This window comes from Saccoglossus kowalevskii, chromosome 22 (genome assembly GCF_978046115.1).
Source record: "Saccoglossus kowalevskii chromosome 22, keSacKowa6.1, whole genome shotgun sequence".
In the NCBI taxonomy this organism is placed as follows: Eukaryota; Metazoa; Hemichordata; class Enteropneusta; family Harrimaniidae; genus Saccoglossus; species Saccoglossus kowalevskii.
The window spans coordinates 17,301,081-17,316,419 of record NC_140662.1 but is presented as its reverse complement, the minus strand read 5'-3'; positions in this window follow the sequence as shown (position 1 = coordinate 17,316,419).

Genomic DNA, 15,339 nt, shown 5'->3' with positions numbered 1-15,339 from the left:
AATACCCTTAGTGTAAACACAAGGTTTCGTGATCAACAGCATATACATAGAACTACTTGGTAAAACTAAATTAACAGTCGAGCTACGAAGTCAAATTATGTACTCGTACGCTCCCTCTTCACCCGACCCTCTGCAACACGTGGAGTTTTGAGTTGGCCACCTTTACCTCATTGCTGTCAACAAATGTAACTCTTGAAAAAAAAGCAATACATTTGAAGTTGTCATTTGATCCGAAGCAATTTCGAAATCCATTGAAATCGAACACCACGTTTTCTGAAATTAATGAAAGTCTCACACCTGAGTGTCTGTTTCGTATTGTGTCTTTTTTAATAGCTCCGAGTAGTGTCTGAGTTTGTACAAGTGCAGCCTAAAGCACGGTGCGGTTTTCGTCGAGTCTTGTATAAAAGATTAGGCTTTACTGTATCATATGAACTTTATCGATGTTACCAATCGTGCTTGTACCGCGTTTGTTGATAGAGTCACTCAGGAAAATGACGATCAGTCGACAGTTGTTACCGACGGTGACAGACTGGCGTGATGAAATAAGAATTGGATTGGCAGAATCAGGAATTTCCAGTGACTTGGTGTAAACCCTTAAATAATTCTGAAATAAAAAAAAAATGAATTATAGACATGACGTCATTTTAGATATGTAAACCTGCAACCAGAATCATAGGGGCGGATGCTTTTCCACGGTGGTGGCACACCGTTACGATAACGTTATTGTCTCGATGTGTTGTGGGACGCTAGCGTTTGAATACCGACGCTTTCAGTGGAGAGCCCGCGGGGGAGGGTGAGTTGAAGTTATAATGTATATGTAGGCTGCGCGATAAAGACAGTTTTTTAACATAATTTTGCACAGTCGAAATTCCTTTGCTTCGAGATTATGTTGAGTCAAGTCTTTTTCACGGTCATGTAGAACCCAGACTTCTCTTTTTTTTTTTAGAAAACGTGTTTTGACTACATTTTTACTAACAAGTTAATGGCGATTACCGTATTTATCCGGGGTAAGCGCCCATGTCCGGGCAAACGCCCACCCCCACAATTTTGATACAATAATTTGTTTGCACGTTTGCTAGCCCGTAGTAGAAATACTGCATACACATCATTATACACAGATGATGCGCATTTTACTGTTTCACAAAACGAATAGCATTTTATGTACGAACCATATACATTGTCCATCAAGATAGAATATTGTTACTTTAAATGTTGGTTTATGATGTTAACACGACAATAAAAAAATCAGAGATTCAGAAAGTTGAATAATCTACATAAAATGTAAAGTTGGTACCGTTATTCGAACTATTTAGGAGCTGTTTGCATATTTTTAATATGGACGGACTTAGGTTTTACCTCGTGTGGTCATTTGGTGCAAGAAGTGTATTATATTAAATAAAAAAAAAACATTAAAACATTTTCATAAAAAAACACCATTTTTTGTTCATTTAAATGCCGATATTCATTGGTCCTATCGTAAAGTAGTTCCCACGAGAGCTTGGCCATGAACTTGATCTCGCCCAATTTACGATTATAATACATGTAAGTGTGCGTTTCTACCGCCCTTTCTACCTGGGGTCAGCGCCTCAGTGGAACCATGGGCTGTAGTACATCCATGGCGGAACCAAACATTATACACCGTGTTGTACCTGTATTTATGAAAACAATAGTCATACACTAAGCTGTGGACCCATACAGTATGTGTAAGTAAAATAAAACTAACTTCAATAATGTTCTTTAATAAGTGTGTAACAGATCCAGTGAACGGAAAACTTCACGCTTATCTGATACTTTAACGATCCAGACACGGGTTACATAGAGAGAGTGGCAGTAATAATAGCCGCTAACGAAGCAGTACCTAAACACTCAAAATCGACGGCAAGCGTCACATTTTCACGGCAATTTCACATTTAATTGTATACAAATCCGAAGTGGGTGGCCCACTTTGCAGTTTTCAAATGAGACTTGCCCACACCTCTGAAGATTGAGCTCGGTGTGGCATTGTCCCTCTGAGTACATATTTCTGGTTAAAGGCTCGGCGTGAAGATGCTTGCATGTGCGGTAATAACACATCTGTCTTGACCCATAACTACAACTAATGCTATGTAATAATAGAAATATACAGCAATTTTATAACATTTTCGATCAATAAGGCAGATCTTATACTGGTCGTACGCAGTCATTTTAAAATAAAGAACCAGTTCAAATCTCAGGAATTCCTCGGTATCCAAATTAATAATAATCAAACGATATAACCAATTATAATAAAATTGTGGAATGAATGGCGACTCGAACTAAATTAATTGCCGCACCGTATTGTACACATTTCCACCATGTATAGTTGTATAGTTGAATGTGGATGGGGTGGGGTAGAGTGTGGTAGTATGGTTGTATCGCGGAGGGGGGGGGGGCAATGTTTATCGATCGTAGAAGAACACGTGTAATTCAAATATATACATAACTGTTTCAACATCAGAGAAAGCAAAATGACTGGCTGTCTTAAAGCAAACATTTCATTTGTGTTTATTTCAACAGCATCCTCAGTACTTTTCAAGTTCATACACTAAAGATACGGCGATATTAATATTATTGAACGTGTCATTTTTTAAAACCATAGGTTATTTTTCAATATCTTATCTCATATATGCGGATAAATTAGAATGTATAAAACATGGGCACATCGCGAAGATATAAAGAATAATTTCGAAAGACCAAAGTTTATTAACCAAGAGACGTGTCTTCGTCAAGGAAACGTGATATCGCTTTGACAAAGTTGATCGATTATCGTGGAACGTGATTTTATTTCGAAGACAAAACTCATGTATTATGGCTAATGGAGGGAGGTGGTATTCATCGATGTCAGCGGTTTCTTCGAGTAGAAACATAGTGCAATGATTCGGTATACATGCTAAAACACCACGGTGTATTGTAGCAAACACTGGTTTGTAACGTAGAGGGCGCAATGAAATAGAAACGCCTCGACAGTTTATGATAGCCAAGGGTTATTGCATATTCGCTACACAGTAATATTCGAGCATACACTTTTTGTTTGGAATGTGACGTCGAATGACGTAATGGGTGCACGTGCAGCAACTACGATGTAATATACAACTCTGTTTGGTTGCAAAGTCGTCATTTAAAATATTAGAAACGCTTAAAAAATAATGCCGTTACGCCCGTGTGTGGTATTCTCGCAAGAAAGAATACAGTGAGTGGTTTTAAATATTGACTTTCGGCCACCATAAAATGACACAACTTAACTGCGTGAGTATATATGACGTTGTTATATTCTACCTGGAATGTTTTTACTAGCAGCACTCTGTAGTGTTCTATTTCGCAGTAGTAACCAAAACAAAGGCAGCGCAGTAAAGAGCCACCACAAGAGGGCGTGGTAAACGCCGATGTATGTCTGTATATATGGTGACATTTCACATACATTGCATATTCAGCAAGCGAGTCCAAAAACTATTACATTGCTTGCGTTCAATGAGCATGGATTTTAAACGAACTACCAAAGCAACACAGAAAAAGGGTGGGAAATCTTAATCAACTGCGAACCGGAGGCTCAAGTTTGTTTTAATTTTTTAACCATGGATAGATAGGAAATAACTGATAGAGGGCGTTGTGAAACGTTATTATGAGAGCACCCTCACTAAAATTAACACTATGTATTTTGTTTTTATGCAAACGGTTATAATTCCTTTCGAAGCTTCTTCTCCTAGTTTGGATATTTGGAATATACCAGTGACGAAGACGTCGTTGATAATAAATTGCTTCTTAAGCTATATACGTGTTCAACATCTGACTGTGTCAAACCTTCAGAAAAGACCTCATCTATATATTAAGTTAGTGTTTTAGATGGCAAATTAAAATTAATTTAAACAAATGTAATGTAATCTTATTCAGCAAAGCGTAATCCCATTTTACACATATATGAACTACGTAATGTTGTGGTGAATAAAGTCTCCATTATACGCGACCTAAGTGTTTTAATAAATTCTAAACTACAGTATAATGATAACATTATTAGCTGTGTTAGCAAAGATTTTTAAAATGTTGGGATTTCTTAAACGTACTTACAGTACGAGTCTTATTAAAATCTTGTATATATCACCAGTGAGGAGAAATCTTGAGTATTGTTCCCAAGTGTGGTCTCCATCCCAACATATCTTGTAAACAAAATTGAACGGGTTCAAATGAAATTTATAAAATATTTATGTTTGAATGTATTTTATTCTTCACATAATTATGTATCACTGTATTACCATTTCATTCGCCTCTTTCAGAAATCCACGGAAACACCCTTGACTTGTATTTCTTACACAACCCTTACATTGATAACTGTTCTGATATTTTATTTGAAATTCCAAGCAAAAAATGCAAAAGTGGGGTTAGTGCAAAACCACCCAAGCAAAATTCTGCTCTAATACGGTAATAACGGGGGTATATGGCTATAAAATGATATTCGTCCTCAATATAAAATTCATTGCATTCAACACAATATTCAGAAAATGTATTCTTTTCTTTTCAATACGCAATGTAACCTTGACAACGCAGCTCTAAATTTGAAAAACATGGATGCAAGGCAAATATTTTTCTTGATCAAGTGACGACTTAACATTGAAATAGGAACTGAGTTTGGGGGGAGAAGCAGTATCATCGTGCCAGACTTGTTAAACACAATCTTTAATTCTATATGTGAACTGTGAAAGAAACACTTTTTGATCCCACACCTTGGTTCAGACATACATGACCGAATAGCAACATTTTTTCATTAAACGCCTAATTTACCGACGTTATAACACGAAATAACATGTATTTTTTTATAACAAGAAATCGACCACATTCGCCAACAGCTGATAATTCTCTTTGATTATTATTTACACTGAGTAGAAATTTACACAATTGATTCTGAACTTGTTCAAATTGAGAAGCTTTCTCATAACCTCAGATCACTACCATATAATAAGATTGGTACAATGATGGAATCAAATAATTTGAATGAAATGGATATAGTCATACCACCAAGTTTTCGAATAAATACTTGAAACATTGTTTTTACTTTGTGCGGATTGGTTTGATTTGGTCGGATTCTAACTTAGTCTGAATGAAAATAATACATCAAGAAACTTAGCTATAAAACCAGTTTTCACTCGTTTTAGATAACCACCCCTGCGAAAAACAATTATCTGTGGTTTGTATAGGTTTGGAGTTAGAACAAAATGAGAACAAAATTGGTGCATTTTATTCATTTGTCGTTGAGTATTTGAATACACGTCCGCACTTAGGTCAATTTTATATATACAAAACTACACATGAACTGCATGAAACTATAGTTTATTAGGTACAACAAAAATTATGCTTGGTATATCGCAGTGGCGGATCCAAGGGGGGCATGACGATTCATATGATCTGGATTACGCATAGCTTCTCTGCGATTTACGCTCCGTAATTTTAAGCGACGCTTGGCCCCCGATACATTTTGCTGGATCCGTCACTGGTATAACGTCTCCAACAGTGCCACATGCCACTGTTTCTACCTGAAACTTCCCACTGTGTGACAAGTCGTAGCAGGCCAGCACATAGTTCACGAAATGGAACCTAGAATTCTAAACTGTGTCACGAGGCTTCTATTTCAGTTTGACTTCAGACTTTGATGTTCAGCTATAGTAGTACAAGGATTTCACCAGATCCCAGAATCTCCCATATCTAAATTATATCTATAGCTGTTTATAATATGATAATAACTAAATACATCTTTTGTCGAGTCTAGTAGAAAAGTTATCCTTAGAGTCAAATTCATGGAAATTACGATATAAGCCAGACGAACTCGATTTTGTGGTTCATTTGATTTTGGATTTCAGTGTGTTCATCTGAAAGATATTTATTGAAGGAATAACGGAACGAAAATATACCATCAATTCACCAATTCTGAAGAAATAAATTGGCTAGCATTAGAGCACAATCAGTTCCCATTGGAATGCCAATGTCTCATTGAAGAACATCACCACCGAACTGCACACATATTTTGAATATCACCACAAAGATATTCTGAGATTCATCGGGCAACAGTAGTTCTTGTGACTTGATTGATACGCCTATTTAAAATAGGAGAAAACCCACTGCCTTTCATTACATTTCCTATAGTCTTGAGGCAGGTACATATTACATGAAATGACCCAACAAGGTGGTGTCATTATTTATATTTTCATGTATTTAGCTGAGGGCGCTTTTAGCAGTTATAGCGACGGTAACTGATGACCCCTGGATAATCCACACCTGCTCTCATAACTTGTCATGATCAGGTTCATTTGTGTGTTAGTGAGATTAGTGATTAAGACAACTGGCGGACATAATTGTCGACTATGGGATTTGTATAAGTCAACGTGGCGCCTATAAAAATGAGAGTTATGTCTTGACATAGGGGCAATTAATCAGATATTATGGCGTGTTCAATACTTTGTGTTATTGGCTATATGTGAATAGAATGTATGGAGGCCACGCCTTAAGCTCTTAAACTCTTGTGTATTTGGCTAAGAGTTGATAAGTGAATAAAGCTGATCTCAGAGAGTCTTGGCAAGCTCTCCAGGACAGACGTCCTGAGAGAGGAGCAGTTACAACGTGGGCCGAGATGAAATGGACACAAATCGATTCTCTGTGTGTCATTTTTTATTGAAAAGATGGCGAGTCCCCGATCACTGGTACCTGACTTGAAGGTTTAATAACACGATAATTAACCCATCACAGTGATATGGTATCTCTAAGGGTTCTTCCAGAGTAGGCTTTCTTGTTTACACAGCCTTATGTTTAGTGATGGGGCAGCTTGTGACTGGAGAGTAGTCGACGGTAGTACAAAAAGTAGCCACCCAGGTACTGTAAACACACTATAATCCACAACAGCTTCTTTCATAGTCTGTGTGGATTCTCTTTCTGTACATATCATGTTTGTCATGTATGTTGCAATCAGGGAGAACTCGAACGCTGTGTCAGCTAAAAAATTTTAAAATATGGAAATACAGATTCGTAGAATTGCCAGTGCAGTGCAGTGCAGAGATGTGTAAGCCCAGCACTACAGATAATGCAAGATCGAGCATAGGAGAATATGCGTTGGCAACTTCCTGTGACGAGTTCTAGAGATATCCTTTCAATACATTACACCAGATGTTTTATTTGAAGAACAATTCTTCCTGTTTGCTCTCCAGTAATGGAAATAACATTTTTTTGTTTTTACAACAGTTGTTAACAAAAAAGTAGGCACAGTCGAATATTCAGAGTGTTGTCATGCTGCTATGATGAAATTATTTGCACGTATCTGTTAATCGATTTAATTAGCTGATTACTAGCGAATGGCTGTGTTATGTCTGTCATCATTTAGGCCCATGCGAGGTTTCGGACGGAACTTAGTAGAGTGATTTGGAACTAATTACGAGATAACCGTCGCTATTCGGACTACTATTTCTGACAGTTTGGTATTCGCAGTTATTAATGTAGTGAACGATTAATCAAAAGATATGACGTGTTCAGTACTTAGTTTGATGGGCTGTATGATTGAAGGTTACGCCTTAGAGTCTTTTAACTGCTTTGTAATTGGTTAAGGTTTTGAAAATGAATAAAGTTGTTTTAGTTGGTCTTGGCGAGTACACGAGGAGAGAGGCAGTCCTGGAGAGTCTTGGGCGAGTCTTGGGTCAGCCTTGCGATAGTCTTGGGGACTTTTCCCCAGGGCGCTGTGTCTTATAGAGTGCTCGACTGACCGACTAAGACGATAGTTGAAACGTATTTCGTTGTGTGTGTCTTATTTGACTGTAAAGTTTAAGAGACGTTCCCGATCCCGTACCTCAAGGGGACGCGATAGAGAGACGAAACGAGACGAGATTTCCCCTTGACACGTGTGGAGAACCCCAGAGGTGAAGAATTACCCCCCTGATACTGCCACGAGCTAATCGCCATTTATTAATGATCATTATTTACAATACAATAATACAATGTATAAAAAAACTACACCAAGTGCCCTGTAACTGGCACAAAAAGCAGTGTAGAAAAAACCAAAGCTAAAAAACCTACGTAATGAAGGGAAAAATAAATCGTGAAATCTACACCCTAATATATTCTAAGCGAATATATAATAATGCATGCTACCCAAGAGCTTTTGAAATGCTAGAAAACAATTAAAAAACAAGAGAACTGGTGATGGTTGAAGAACCATAACTGCCTCAGCTCAAAGATTGTTATGTAATACAGGGGAATGTGAAGGGAAATGTATTGTAATGTTACCTCTGTAATTTACAATATATCTGCATTAACCTTCACTGTGAAGGAAAATATGGGAGTTGACTTAAATGACTGGTAAAAGCAAGGCTGGTCAAATTCTGCGAAATATTAGTTAGAATTTCCAGATACGCAATCGACACACTGAGATATCAAAATATGGATGATAAACAGCAAGTGATATTTCAGAGATGTAGTTGAAATTGAAGCAAAGGAGTGACCTATTAATCCATGAAACATACTCACACATATCCGTACATATCATCCTGTCTTATTGTGTGTGGGCAAAGCTGTCATGCACACAATCGGAAAAATATGTTATTACTGTAAATAATTATGAACAATAAAACTGAAAATAAAAACTATGAACAATTAATAAGGAAATATGTGATTTGCTATGCAGTTTCCAGAAAATTATTACAAGTCCCAGAAGTGCATACGAGTCGTCAAAACGTACAGTTTGGTGACAGAACCCAAATGAGAATTCTGGAGTCACGGCGAATACTCTCTAGCGAGCCACCCCTCTAAAACGTCATTACTGTGCCAATGACATTGAACTTTGCTCTTCCATAAAGCAGCAATTTCCATCTTCAAATAATCAAAATAAACTTGATACCCTGGCAAAGCATGTCTATTGTTTCACATTGACTGTCCCAGGGGATTTTCGTCTTCCCAATTTCTCAAGATAAACGTCCCAGGGTTGTTTTGTGTACTAGAAGGACATGTTTATTGGCAGCATTTCTTGTATTAATTTCCATTGCATAAAAAAAAGAAGAACCAAATACTGTTACTGAAGCACAGAATTTGCATGAATTTTTCTCCCTGGCCATTCACGCAAACTGCAAACGAAGTCTATTCCCTCATCCATAGTTGTTGACACTTTGCAACTGCCTTGATAGATGTATTGTGACATATTTTGACCCCGGGTTCTGACCTTGCGTTCCGGCTACATGTACTGCCCTTTCATACCAGTTCAATTTTCTTTCATTATTACATCCAAATGTCATGATATTTAATATATAAAACCCACCTTTATTTCACAGTCACTATAGTTTTCACTTTTCTAAAATTATTTTACTGATCAAAAGACTTTTCACTCCCATCATGCAATCTCCCAACATATCTACAAATAACCTCCCTCTCAGGAGCTGAGAAATCAGAGTCACGCGCTAAGTAGCGCTTGTTTTTTATTATCGGTTATATGTTCATTTCAGAAATGTACACGCTCTCTTTACACGCTCCCATCTTGTATTACTCATCTGATTACTCAGAACAATTACAAATGACGTAAACAATATAAGACAATTTATGATTGACGCGATCAGTATATAAACTAAATATATATTACCAATTGAAAAATTAAGATACCTAAAAATACCCTCAGAGCAAAAATTTTGCACACTGTGTTCTGATCAGTCTGTTGGTGATGAAATGCATGGTCTTTTTGACTGCAAACTGGATGAAATTGTAAAGGCACATAGCAACTTTTGGAATACTCTATCATTGTACAATGATAATATTTTAAAATTACCAAAAGAAGATATGTTTGAGCATATTATGGGAATAAAAGATTCATTGCCAACAGTCTAGGAAAGTTTATCAACATAATTTTACCTTATAGTTGTTAGTGTTATCTTTTTTTTTTATATATGTATTTCGTGTTATTGTTTTTTTTGTATGATTATTGACCATGGTTAATGTATTTCCAAGTCTTTTACCTCGTCCATAGTTGACACTTTGCAACCGCCTTGATGGATGTATTGTGACGTATTTTGACCCCGGAGACTGACCTTGCATTCCGGCTACATGTACTGCCCTTTCATACCAGTTCAATTTTCTTTCATTATTACATCCAAATGTCATGATATTTAATATTTAAAACCCACCTTTATTTCACAGTCACTTTAGTTTTCACTTTTCTAAAATTATTTTACTGATCAAAAGACTTTCCACTCCCATCATGCAATCCCCCATAGTACTTCCGGAAACACAGAGGCGATCGCCAACATATCTACAAATAACCTCGCTCTCAGGAGCTGAGGAATAAATACACACTTGACGAGCTGCTGGTTGTGACGTGGCAACGCCTAGACTGACTAAGGCACACAATACACTACCACAAGCCAATGCGGTATGCCAAATGCGCCCTCTAACAGGTGCCACCAAAACATCCATTTCTGGCTTATGTTCCGCAAGAAATAACATGTTTTGTTTTTACAACAGTGGTTAACAAAAAAGTAGGCACAGCCGAATATTCAGAGTGTTGTCACGCTGCCACGAGCTAATATATAGTTAAAAACAAAAGGGGAAATGCAGGAGAACCTGAATTATGTAAAATAACAAAAACAAAATTCAGTACAATATGATACATGGTAATCGAGCACGCCAGCTTGAAAACATAAATATTTTAAATTCCTAAGGACTTAGTAACGCCAATCATGGCTTCCATATCGTCTCTCACATAGCCCTCTTTGGCCTTATCAGATCTCCAACGGCCATGCCTCATCAGATATCGATCGGATATACCCGCATGTGCGGCTGCTGTAGTGCCTCCTATTCTGAAGGAATGGGTACTAAACCCGGATACGTCCCCCACCACCAGGGACAATTTCGCTTTGATCATTTCACGAACCCGAGAATAACTTAACTTCCTAATTTCCCGGATCAATGAGCACCCCCGTTTCCTATAGTATAGAGACCTGAAAATAAAAACATCAGAACCCACCTGGATCTCTGCTGCCTGTAAATACTGAATTAACTTAGCTACGGGGCAAGTAGGATTACCCGTTTTGGCAATGCGAACTTTATTGCCTTTCTTGTACTGATCATTTTTACTGCTTCGGATAGTGATGCAAACGTGCGTGTCATTAAAAACAATATCTGAACTCCTGCAAAGCTATGTTTAGACACATTTTCACCTTTGAACTTTACATTTAAAGCCAAAATACGGAAATTTAAGGGTTTCCCACCAAACACAGTGTTTGAGCCCCTGCCTGCAGCAAAAATGCTCGAATCGCTTGGCAATTCAATCCAGTCTGCTACGTAAGCAGCGAAATGCACTCCATCTGGACAAATAAATGGCCAAAAATACCCCGATCTCCATAATGGGATCACTATGGTACCCCTACAACGGCATGATTCCAAATGTCTCATAACTTTACCAATGAGGCATACAGGTAGTAACAACCAATTGTATCTGGTGACCAATCTTGGGTAAAAACGTCCACAGCCTCCGTGTTTGGACACCAAAAGCGTGAATTGAATCTCTCGCATTTAGCGTTGTAAGAGGATGCGAACCTATCAACTGAGAAAGGACCCCACTTAAAATCTAAATATCTGAAATACTCTAAGTTAATAGACCAATCGTCTACATCGATAATTTTAGTAAGATAATCAGCCTTTTCATTTGAACTCCTTGGGATCCAATCCAATTCTAAAGAAATCCCGTGCTGGGAACAGCTACTAAATATAGCTAAAGCAATAACCTGCAAATCGGACTTCATACTGCCCTTATGTACAATATACACTACATTCTGGTTATCTGTAAACCACTTGACAGTACGACCTGATAGTAAATGTACAATACTACACAAGACTTTGTAAACTACTTGTTATTCTCTCCATGTAGAACTGAGACACTGCTCTCCCTCATCCCACACCCTGTGTACCATGGAATTGTCACATTCAACCACATACCCACCAAACGCCTTGTCAGAGGCGTTGGAGTATACCAGCCATTTTGCTTTTTCAACGTGCCAGATGGGGCGCCGTTTAACTTACGAGCGTTGTCTTTCCAGAAATTTAGTTCGATAATGGCTCTTTCCGATAATAAAACATAACTATTCCAAGAACTCAAAGGATAGAGGGCGCAATTCAGCGCTCTAGTCATAAGTAAAGCAATATTACCTGCACCCACTCTCATGGAAACAATCTGTCCGGTAATGTGAGCCACTTTCTTGGTTGGTACAAACCTGGACGTCGTACGTGAATGTCCGTGAATTGGTTAAAATACCAGTCATAGTCACCTTTAAGCGACTGAGTTGATCGACTGTAATAAACTTACCTTACTCCATATCGAGCACTGTTCCCAACCACACTAACTTACTAACTGGAGTCCACTGACTTTTCTGCTATTTGTGATGAAACCAAAATTATTTAAATCACTTTTTACTGCTGCTGCGCACGCAGAAGCGGACTTTAGTGAACTACTGGCACCAAGGCCGTCGTCAAGATAGACCACAACTGTTTTCCCTTCCCCTTGCCACTTACTAACTAATGGGCGAAGCATCTTGGTAAAGATATTTGGCCCAGAGCACAAACTGAAGGGTAAAAAACAAAAGTAAAAATAACGTTGCTTCCCAGCGAACTCCCACGAAAAACCCAGGCGCTTGCGATTTTCAGGAAAAAATATCGATGTGGTGGTAACCAGATTTAAGATCAAACTTAAATAAAAAATATCCTGGCTTAAGCATCTCCTGAGCAGTTTTCAGGTCTTCAAAGCAAAATTTATTCTTGAAAACGTGCAAGCTAACACGCCTTAGGTCCAGGATAAGGCGCTTCTTACCTTCTTTGTTGACAGCCACTGACAAAGGGTTACATAATAAAGGAGGCACTAGCGTCTTCTCGATTGCTGTGGACAAAATCAAGTTAGAAATAGAATGTTCAACGAAAGCAGAATTATTGAGTGCCGACCTGTAGTTTTTTTAGAAACATAGGTGGCGGGTTGGAGAAAAGGGGTATTTTATACCCAAACCTAATAGAATCTATAACGAACTTAGAAGCAGAAATATGTAACCATACATTTATATGTTTCAAAAGACGACCCCTTACCACAACCGGACTACACCCTGGTATCGCATCTCCATCTGCGAGCATAGCACTCCCATCCGAAAAACGGAAATTATGAGAGAGGAAACGAGAATCGGTACTTATCTTGATTAAATTTCTTTCATGTAATAGTCATTTGCCACTACTGGGACCAGTTTGCAGGTTTCCACTTGTTGGCATAGCTCTGCATTCAAAACGGTAATGCCCTTGCCGACCGCAACCAATACAGACTCCCTGTCTGGGACCACTGTAACCTTTGCTAGTGCTGGGTGTCTGATGCCAAGTCGAACACTGGGAACTGGTAAGGTCTTGTTGGCTGACAATTCTTCGAGTACGGGTCTTCTTTGCCTTCTGAACTTTATCCTTGATTTTTCTGCTCGCTCTCGTTTCGGCCTTCCATATTCTCTTCTAGTCTTCACTGTCAATAGCCAAGTCATGCGATACGTATTCTTGGGCTGTACTCCAGCCGTATTCAGAGGTATCTGCAAGTAGAATCAATTTCTGGCGTTTTTCGATTAAGTCCATACCTGCAGCAAGTTTTTCTTTCACGGTGTCATATTTTGCAAGCTGCAAACTGGACTGCGCCTCTTCTAATACGTCCGCAACTTTGATATTGTGCTTATACTGATCTTCATTGGCCTTCCGTTTGAATGTAGGAACAATGCCATATTTTACTTTCTTTATTTCTGCCATCTGGACTTGAGTGGACAGGTCATGCGACGATTGCAACTCGTCTCTTAAAGAAGTCATCTTTTGCGAAACTAAAGCGTTAATCGACTGCAAAAGTTGCGCGTTATTTTCCTGCAGAAGCTGCTGTACACCAGAGGTAGCTGGCGGGTTCTCCATTTAGAATGATACGCAGTGAGATAAAGCAAATACACACTTGACGAGCTGCTGTCTGTGACGTGGCAACGCCTAGACTGACCAAGTCACACAAAACACTACCACAAGCCAATGCGGTATGCCAAATGCGCCCTCTAACAGGTGCCACCAAAACATCTATTTCTGGCTTTACTTCGTACCGCAAGAAATAACATATTTCCCAAGATCTCCAGGACATGTAAATTAGATCCACATGTATATATATGTTCTATTAAAAGAACCTTTCCAAATTAAAGTAATTTTAATATTCGAAAAAAGTTACTTTCACACTACAGCAAGAGAAGAGACATGCGAGACATTTTGATGAACTAGCATGGTACTCTTGCTGTTTCGTTGTATGCAATTCTAAAAACATCAGTTTTTCACCAAAAAAAAAATGAAAGGAAACTGCAAACTGCATCATATTTTGAATGTACTACCCAAGTCTTCCACATACAAAAATTTATTTTATTTTATAATATTGTCACTTAATTCATTAAAACTAATTTTCTATACAATTTGTACAGTATTTCGTTTGATTCTATTGGATGTTTACTTTCACTTTGCACAAGAATACTAAAACCCCCTAGATGTGTTACATAGTAATTTGAAAAACACGATTACAATTCATAAATTCCCAGATTTGCGTAGTTGCATCATGCAAGGGGTAAACCATTAACAATAGTAGGGAAAGAGGGAGAAGGACGGGACGGAGGACATTGCATATTTGACAGTCACTTGAGCCGTTGTTACAATGCACTTGGATAAATTCTTCTTCTGAAAATTGAAAATGAACAAATGACCACAAAATACATTAAAATAATACCTTACCGTTACCATATACAAATTATTTTGTTGGACACTATTTCATCATCATATTGTACAATCCATATCCATATATTTAAATTTACTTCAAGACATTTTAATAATTTATTTTAGAAACAATATTAATACAACGACTAGCAATGGCGGTAGTTTGCTCCCAATAGAAATTGAAATATTACCAGCAATAATTAATACATCTTGTTCAGCATACATTTTTCCGACATCATATTAAATGGCTAGTTCTCAGGATCTACAAAAGTAATACTTGTGTGTGCATGGCACAGTCAGTGAAATACTGTGAAATCGTATTCGGGGGGTTTCATTTCTCCACAGCACCTGATTTGCCAAAACCAGTGGCGGATCCAGCAAAATGTATTGGGGGCATGGCCCCAGGCCCCACTCTGGCCACTGGCCAAAACGACGAAACTCTTACTATATGTATTTTAAAATTGTCATAACAAAGACATTGCAGTCGCCATAACATAAACAGGTCGATAAATATATGTATTACATCTCACTGCTGTTACGCATGCTGTGATTGGTTGAGACTCGGTCACATGG